Here is a 6,550-nt window from a genome sequence, read left to right as displayed (position 1 = left end):
TCGGGCACTTGGGAACCCGCTTAGGGTGCTGCGCGGAGAGCTCCACCGACAACGAAACTTCCTCCTCGGGCAACAGTGACGAGGAGAACAGCGACAACGACGACGAGGGTAGCAGGCGGGAGGACACCGATTCCGACTCCGGCTGACCATCGGCGGCAGCACCGTCAACTGCATCGCCCTCCTCCCTTGGCCACGCACCTTGCCAAGGGTCATCCTCGCCATGCTCTCCATCGGCGCGTTCCTCGTCGCCCCATCTTTGCCTTCGCCTGCCGCACCAGGGAGGAAAGGGGCAAGAACGGAGATTGTGAGGCACTTATCTTTCTTTTAGCTTGTAGGCACTTGCCAAATCATAATTTCTAAATAATGTAATCTTTCGAGCCCATGCCTATGTCTCGTAACATTCGTACTTGTATCAGCATGTCATTGAAAAAGACCAATCTTGATGGGATCCCGTGCATGTATACGTCCATGGAGAGGCGAAATGCCTCCTTAATGCAAATAAATGAGTCCTCCCGGCAAGCTATCCTGCCGGTGCCCTCTGTGCCTACCGGAGAATCACATCTGCCGGGTTACAGACGAAGGGTCCAGCCCCTCGTCAATCTCCTTTTAGCAAGGGCTACTACGACCATTCCAACCGAAGCAACGTTCGGCCTAGGGATGGGAGTACCCGAGTTTAAAAGAGAGTGGCGAGGTTTTCTAATGCACAAGTCACAGGTTACGAACATGAATGGGCAAGAGGTAAACTTTATCTGCTTGGTTTTCCGGGGATCGCCGTGCCGGGCACTCTTCCCAACTTCTTGCCAGAGCCGGGTCCTTGGCGGGATCGAGCGTCCTTGTCGCGGCTGAAAAGAAGAGAGGGCAGGAGCATGGAACCTTGGCGGTCCATTAACATTTGTTGGAATCAAAAAGTAGTACAATATCCTGGACAAGCATGTATATACGTATACACATAAACATGGAAATCAATGGGAAACTGTACATACTAAAGGGTTTTTTTTTACCGCGCACCGGGTCTGCGCCTGGCTTTGTACAAAGGGTTACATACCTTGCCGGCAAGGCTAGTAAAATATGGGGGTTGCCGGGGCTCCGGGCAACCGCGCCTTAGGGGTAAAACTTGCGAAGAAGTTCAATATTCCAGGAATTGCTCACCGGAATGCCATCTTCGGTCTCCAGGCAGACTGCGCCGGGCCTGGTGACTCGTATTACCCGATAAGGGCCTTCCCACTTCGGCGTCAACTTGTTTGAACTCTTGGCGGATTGGATTCCCCGAAGAACAAGGTCGCCATCCTCAAGGCTTCAGGCGTGAACCTTGCGGCTATGGTAGTGGTGCAAGGCTTGCTGGTAGCGAGCGGCTCATACAGCAGCCTGAAGACGGTCTTCCTCAAGGAGCTTGAGAACCCACAAGTATAGGGGATCGCAACAGTTTTCGAGGGTAGAGTATTCAACCCAAATTTATTGATTCGACACAAGGGGAGCCAAAGAATATCCTCAAGTATTAGCAGTTGAGTTGTCAATTCAACCACACCTAGATAACTTAGTATCTGCAGCAAAGTATTTAGTAGCAAAGTAATATGGAAGTAACGGTAACGGTAGCAAAAGTAATATTTTTGGGTTTTGTAATAATTGTAACAGTAGCAACGGAAATGTAAATAAGAGAAGAACAATATATGAAAAGCTCGTAGGCATTGGATCAGTGATGGAGAATTATGTCGGATGTGGTTCATCATGTAACAGTCATAACATAGGGTGACACAGAACTAGCTCCAATTCATCAATGTAATGTAGGCATGTATTCCGAATATAGTCATACATGCTTATGGAAAAGAACTTGCATGACATCTTTTGTCCTACCCTCCCGTGGCAGCGGGGTCCTAGAGGAAACTAAGGGATATTAAGGCCTCCTTTTAATAGAGTACCAGACCAAAGAATTAACACATAGTGAATACATGAGCTCCTCAAACTACGGTCATCACCGGGAGTGGTCCCGATTATTGTCACTTCGGGGTTGCCGGATCATAACACATACTAGGTGACTATAGACTTGCAATATAGGATCAAGAACTCACATATATTCATGAAAACATAATAGGTTCAGAACTGAAATCGTGGCACTCGGGCCCTAGTGACAAGCATTAAGCATAGCAAAGTCATAGCAACATCAATCTCAGAACATAGTGGATACTAGGGATCAAACCCTAACAAAACTAACTCGATTACATGATAGATCTCATCCAACCCATCACCGTCCAGCAAGCCTACGATGGAATTACTCACGCACGGCGGTGAGGATCATGAAATTGGTGGTGGAGGATGGTTGATGATTACGACGGCGACGAATCCCCCTCTCCGGAGCCCCGAACGGACTCCAGGTCAGCCCTCCCGAGAGGTTTTAGGGCTTGGCGGCGGCTCCGTATCGTAAAACGCGATGAATCCTTCTCTCCGATTTTTTTCTCCCTGAACACGAATATATGGAGTTGGAGTTGAGGTCGGTGGAGCGTCAGGGGGCCCACGAGGCAGGGGGGCGCGCCCCCACCCTCGTGGAAAGGGTTTGGGCCCCATGATGTGGATTTTTCTTCCAGTATTTTTAATATTTTCCAAAAAGATGTTCCGTGGAGTTTCAGGTCATTCCGAGAACTTTTGTTTCTGCACATAAATAACACCATGGAAAGTCTGCTGGAAACAGCGTCAGTCCGGGTTTGTTCCATTCAAATCATGTAAGTTAGAGTCCAAAACAAGGCCAAAAGTGTTTGGAAAAGTAGATACGATGGAGACGTATCAACTCCCCCAAGCTTAAACCTTTGCTTGTCCTCAAGCAATTCAGTTGATAAACTAAAAGTGATAAAGGAAAACTTTTACAAACTCTGTTTGCTCTTGTTGTTGTAAATATGTAAAGCCAGCATTCAAGTTTTCAGCAAAGATTATAACTAACCACATTCGCAATAACTCTTAAGTCTCATGTTTACTCATATCAATGGCATAATCAACTAGCGAGCCATAATAATAAATCTTGGATGACAACACTTTCTCAAAACAATCATGATATGATATAACAAGATGGTATCTCGCTAGCCCTTTCTGAGACCGCAAAAGATAAATGCAGAGCACCTTTAAGGATCAAGGACTGACTAGACATTGTAATTCATGGTAAAAGAGATCCAATCGTAGTCATACCCAATATAAATTAATAGTAATGGATGCAAATGACAGCTGCGCTCTCCAGCTAGTGCTCTTTAATAAGAGGGTGATGACTCAACATAAAAGTAAATAGATAGGCCCTTCACGGAGGGAAGCGGGGATTTGTAGAGGTGCCAGAGCTCGATTTTAAAGCAGAGATAAATAATATTTTGAGCGGCATACTTTCATTGTCAACATAACAACCAAGAGATGGCGATATCTTTCATGCTACACACTTTATAGGCGGTTCCCAAACAGAATGGTAAAGTTTATACTCCCCCTCCACCAACAAGCATCAATCCATGGCTTGCTCGAAACAACGAGTGCCTCCAACTAGTAACACCCAGGGGGAGTTTTGTTTGCAATTATTTTGATTTAGTTTGCATAAAGCATGGGACTGGGCATCCCGGTGACCAGCCATTTTCTCATGAGTGAGGAGCGGAGTCCACTCCTCTTGAGAATAACCCGCCTAGCATGGAAGATACGGACAGCCCAAGTTGATACATGAGCTATTCGAGCATACAAAACAGAATTTCATTTGAAGGTTTGGAGTTTGGCACATACAAATTTACTTGGAACGGCAGGTAGATACCGCATATAGGAAGGTATTGGTGGACTCATATGGAATAACTTTTGTGGTTTAAGGGATTGGATGCACAAGCAGTATTCCCGCTTAGTACAAGTGACGGCTAGCAAAAGACTAGGAAGCGACCAACTAGAGAGCGACAACAGTCATGAACTTGCATTAAAATTAATGAACATTGAGTACAAGCATGAGTAGGATATAATCCACCATGAACATAAATATCGTGAAGGCTATGTTGATTTGTTTCAACTACATGTGTGAACATGTGCCAAGTCGAGTCACTTAAATCATTCAAAGGAGGATACCACCCCACTATACCAAATCACAACCATTTTAATAGCATGTTGGCACGCAAGGTAAACCATTATAACTCAAAGCTAATCTAGCATGGCACGAGCAACTATGATCTCTAATTGTCATTGCAAACATGTTTATTCATAATAGGCTGAATCAGGAACGATGAACTAATCATATTTACAAAAACAAGAGAGGTCGAGTTCATACCAGCTTTTCTCATCTCAGTCAGTCCATCATATATCGTCATAATTGCCTTTCACTTGCACGACCGAACGATGTGAATGATAATAAGAGTGCACGTGCGTTGGACTAAGCTGGAATCTGCGAGCATTCAATAAACAGGAGAAGACAAGGCAATATGGGCTATTGGTTAAATCAAGAATAATGCATATAAGAGCCACTTCAACAATTTAATTATGGCCTTCTCCTATCGACCCCGAAAGAAAAGAAAAGAAATAAAACTATTTACACGGGAAAGCTTGTTGGGGAACGTAGTAATTTCAAAAATTTCCCTACGCACACGCAAGATCATGGTGATGCATAGCAAACGAGAGGGAAGAGTGTTGTCCACATACCCTCGTAGACCGACAGCGGAAGCGTTATCACAACGCGGTTGATGTAGTCATACGTCTTCACGATCTGACCGATCAAGTACCGAACGTACGGCACCTCCAAGTTCTACACACGTTCAGCTCGATGACGTCCCTCGAACTCCGATCCAGCCGAGTGTTGAGGGAGAGTTTCGTCAGCATGATGGCGTGGTGACGACGATGATGTTCCACCGACGCAGGGCTTCGCCTAAGCTCCGCGACGGTATTATCGAGGTGTAATCTGGTGGAGGGGGGCACCGCACACGGCTAAAATATCGTATATCAAGTGTGTCTAGAGGTGCCCCCCTGCCCCCGTATATAAAGGAGCAAGGGGGAGGCCGGCTGCCTATGGGCGCGCCAAGGAGAGGGGGGAGTCCTCCTCCTAGTAGGAGTAGGACTCCCCTTTCCTAGTCCTACTAGGGAAAGAAGGGGGGAAGGAAAGAGAGGGAGAGGGAGAGGGAAAGGGGGCTGCGCCCCCCTCTCCTAGTCCAACTAGGACTCCTCCTGGGAGGGGGCGCACCACCTCCTGGCTGCTGCCCTCTCTCTCCCCTCAAGGCCCACTAAGGCCCAATACTTCCCCGGGGGGTTCCGGTAACCCTCCGGCACTCCGGTTTAATCCGAAACTTCTCCGGAACACTTCCGGTGTCCGAATATAGTCGTCCAATATATCAATCTTTACGTCTCGACCATTTCGAGACTCCTCGTCATGTCCGTGATCACATCCGGGACTCCGAACAACCTTCGGTACATCAAAACATATAAACTCATAATAAAACTGTCATCGTAACTTTAAGCGTGCGGACCCTTTGGGTTCGAGAACTATGTAGACATGACCGAGACACCTCTTCGGTCAATAACCAATAGCGGGACCTGGATGCCCATATTGGCTCCCACATATTCTACGAAGATCTTTATCGGTCAGACCGCATAACAACATACGTTGTTCCCTTTGTCATCGGTATGTTACTTGCCCGAGATTCGATCGTCGGTATCTCGATACCTAGTTCAATCTCGTTACCGGCAAGTCTCTTTACTCGTTCCGTAATACATCATCCCGCAACTAACTCATTAGTCACAATGCTTGCAAGGCTTATAGTGATGTGCATTACCGAGTGGGCCCAGAGATACCTCTCCGACAATCGGAGTGACAAATCCTAATCTCGAAATACGCCAACCCAACAAGTACCTTTGGAGACACCTGTAGAGCACCTTTATAATCACCCAGTTACGTTGTGACGTTTGGTAGCACACAAAGTGTTCCTCCGGTAAACGGGAGTTGCATAATCTCATAGTCATAGGAACATGTATAAGTCATGAAGAAAGCAATAGCAACATACTAAACGATCGGGTGCTAAGCTAACGTAATGGGTCATGTCAATCACGTCATTCTCCTAATGAGGTGATCCCGTTAATCAAATGACAACTCATGTCTATGGCTAGGAAACATAACCATCTTTGATTAACGAGCTAGTCAAGCAGAGGCATACTAGTGACACTCTGTTTGTCTATGTATTCACACATGTATTATGTTTCCGGTTAATACAATTCTAGCATGAATAATAAACATTTATCATGATATAAGGAAATATATAATACTTTATTATTGCCTCTAGGGCATATTTCCTTCAGTCTCCCACTTGCACTAGAGTCAATAATCTAGATTACATAGTAATGATTCTTACACCCATGGAGTCTTGGTGCTGATCATGTTTTGCTCGTGGAAGAGGCTTAGTCAACGGATCTGCTACATTCAGATCCGTATGTATCTTGCAAATTTCTATGTCTCCCACCTGGACTAAATCCCGGATGGAATTGAAGCGTCTTCTGATGTGCTTGGTTCTCTTGTGAAATCTGGATTCCTTTGCTAATGCAATTGCACCAGTATTATCACAAAAGATTTTCA

Source organism: Triticum aestivum, chromosome 4D (assembly GCF_018294505.1).
Source record: "Triticum aestivum cultivar Chinese Spring chromosome 4D, IWGSC CS RefSeq v2.1, whole genome shotgun sequence".
Lineage (NCBI taxonomy): Eukaryota > Viridiplantae > Streptophyta > Magnoliopsida > Poales > Poaceae > Triticum > Triticum aestivum.
This window is presented reverse-complemented; position numbering follows the sequence as displayed.